Source organism: Macrobrachium nipponense, chromosome 12 (assembly GCF_015104395.2).
Source record: "Macrobrachium nipponense isolate FS-2020 chromosome 12, ASM1510439v2, whole genome shotgun sequence".
Lineage (NCBI taxonomy): Eukaryota > Metazoa > Arthropoda > Malacostraca > Decapoda > Palaemonidae > Macrobrachium > Macrobrachium nipponense.
In genome coordinates, this window is record NC_087205.1 from 11,316,131 (window position 1) to 11,318,630 (window position 2,500).

Below are 2,500 nucleotides of genomic sequence, written 5' to 3' on the forward strand. Positions count from 1 at the left end.
CCTCAGATCTTAAAAGCTGCTGAGGCTAGAGGCCTGGAAATTGGTATGTTGATCATCCACCCTCCAATCATCAAACGTACCAAATTTTAGCCATTTACCCTCAGTCGTTATGTAGCCATGATTGTGCGTTTCATGGGCCACGGCTGAGAGTTTCATGGGGCGTGGCTGAATGTTTCATACAGTATTATATGCTGTACAGAAAACTCGACTTAATTTTTTTTTTTACTTGTTTTTTGTAACTAGATCACAAGCATATATTATGTATATGTTACAATAGTGCTTGAAGTCATTCGAAATGGTCTTTCGAGTTCTCACTGTTAACTACAATCTTGGAGGCGCCTCAGCGGTGTGGTTGGTATGGTATTAGCGTCTCACCTCGGTGGTCACGGGTTCGATTCTCGGCCATTCCATTAAGGAGTGAGAGATGTGTATTTCTGGTGATAGAAGTTCACTCTCGACGTGGTTCGGAAGTCACGTAAAGCCGTTGGTCCCATTGCTGAATAACCACTGGTTCCATGCAACGTAAAAGCACCATACAACAACAACAACAACAATCTTGGCAAGATAAATGTAAAATTCTTGTAAGCCACTGGCTAGTTTTTCATATTTACTTCGAAATATCCGAAACTACGTTCTTGAGACGTGACAGTCTGTTTTGGAGTAATATACCATGGTTGGTGTTGTCCTCGGTTTCTGTTGTGTTTCCTGGAAGAGTGTCTTCTAGGGCCTGCGGTAGTTGTCAACAAGTGTTCAGCTGAGAAATCCATTATTTATAAATTTTCTAACATAAATATTTATCTTTTATTTCTAAAAACTTATCTATTCTTCCTGTATTTCATCTTACCTACCGTTGCTTCGTTTAGAGGTGCACCATATTCTTTGGAAGCTGGAATTTCATGTCAAATCCTCCTGTGGGCTTGTTCCATATGAATAGGCTATTAACAACAACAACAACAACAATAATAATAATAATAATAATAATAATAATAATAATAATAATAATAATAATAATAATAATAATAATAATACAATAATAATAACTGCATAGTAACTGAGTCTTGCTACTTGCAACGCTTTGTCTGTTATGAGGAAACATTAACCAAATAATAATAATAATAATAATAATAATAATAATAATAATAATAATAATAATAATAATAATAATAATAATAACAATAATGGGACATCAGAGTAGAAGAGAAGAGAGAGAAAATGCCGATATGTATAAGGACCTGAAAATAGAGATAAGAAGGATATGGGATATGCCAATGGAAATTGTACTTATAACTATAGGTTCACTATAGGCACGATTCCAAGCTTCCTGAAAAGGAACCTGGAAAAGCTATAGGACTCATGCAGACGAGTGTGCTCCTGGAAACAGCGCACATAGCGAGAAAAGTGATGGACTCCTAACGAGGCAGGATGCAACCCGGAACCCCCCCATACTATCAAAAAACCACCCAGTCGAATAGGATGACTGTGATAAACCAAAAATAGAAAATAGTAACTGAGGCTTTCTCTGTCCTGAGGAAACATGAGAACGGTGTGCCGTCAGCCATGAAAGACCTTAGAACGTCACACGGTATCAGATTTTCTGGTTGCGTGACACCCTGAGGCAAACCGCAACGGCAAACCCCCCCCCCCAAAAAAATATCTCTCGAATATTGAAAAGCATTGACAACAGAACGAAGGTAAAATCAAGACAAAAAGAGCGAGCATTTTCTTATAAACATTTTTTTTACTTGGATATAACTGGAAGCACTTAGATATTAATTGTAAAAATTGACTGAAGTAGAAAAAAGTAACCAATAATTATTCATAGGTGATTAAATGCGGTGTAAAAATCGTACGTTCCATAAATAATGTATTGTCTCTCATACCGATTTTCACTGACGTTAATCAACCAGATATTCTTCGACGCTGGGAAACTTCTGTGATTATTCTGTAAAGATTAAAATGCATTTAATTAATAAAAAAGACATGTTTGGACTACAGTAAGCAAATCACATATCAAACGAATTGCTTAAAAACAAGTCAACGACCGTCAGTGGAGAAAGTCTTTACCAAACATTGAATAATTGTATGAAACACCCACTGGACTAAGCAACTGACTTGTTTTCAACCATTTTGCAATATGTATGCGATAAGCTGCCCATGTATCTCGTGTAAAGTTTCACAATAGCGTAGACGTGCCCTTGTATTTGGTCATACTGCTTGTTTGGTTTACAGCCTTTGTTTTTGCTTAGGCTTGTATGTTGTATGTATTGATTATTATTATTATTATTATTATTATTATTATTATTATTATTATTATTACACACTACAAACTCCCTGCATTAAAAGCTGGTAGCAAGCGTCGTTTTTTTGCTTTCTACCGTTACGTTAAAACTTAGCAAGAGACTTGGATATTTTATCAAATAGCTTTGGGCAATACTTATCGCCTATCAAAAAAATAATAAACAATGCGTGCGGTAGTTATCATGCATACAAATGTCCTTCT

The 2,500-nt window shown here is 35.9% G+C and overlaps 1 protein-coding gene across 5 annotated transcripts in view; it reads right to left on the reverse strand.

Annotated features, from left to right (window-relative positions):
- Positions 1–2,500, reverse strand: part of LOC135224348 (uncharacterized) — a 26,437-nt gene that overhangs the window by 14,681 nt on the left and 9,256 nt on the right. The window contains exon 3 of one of the 5 annotated variants that reach the window (XM_064263260.1): positions 1,881–1,942. The exons of the other annotated variants lie outside the window; for them this stretch is intronic. The gene's annotated coding sequence lies outside the window, so the exon portion shown is untranslated. The remainder of the gene's footprint in view (positions 1–1,880; positions 1,943–2,500) is intronic. 5 annotated transcript variants of the gene reach the window in all.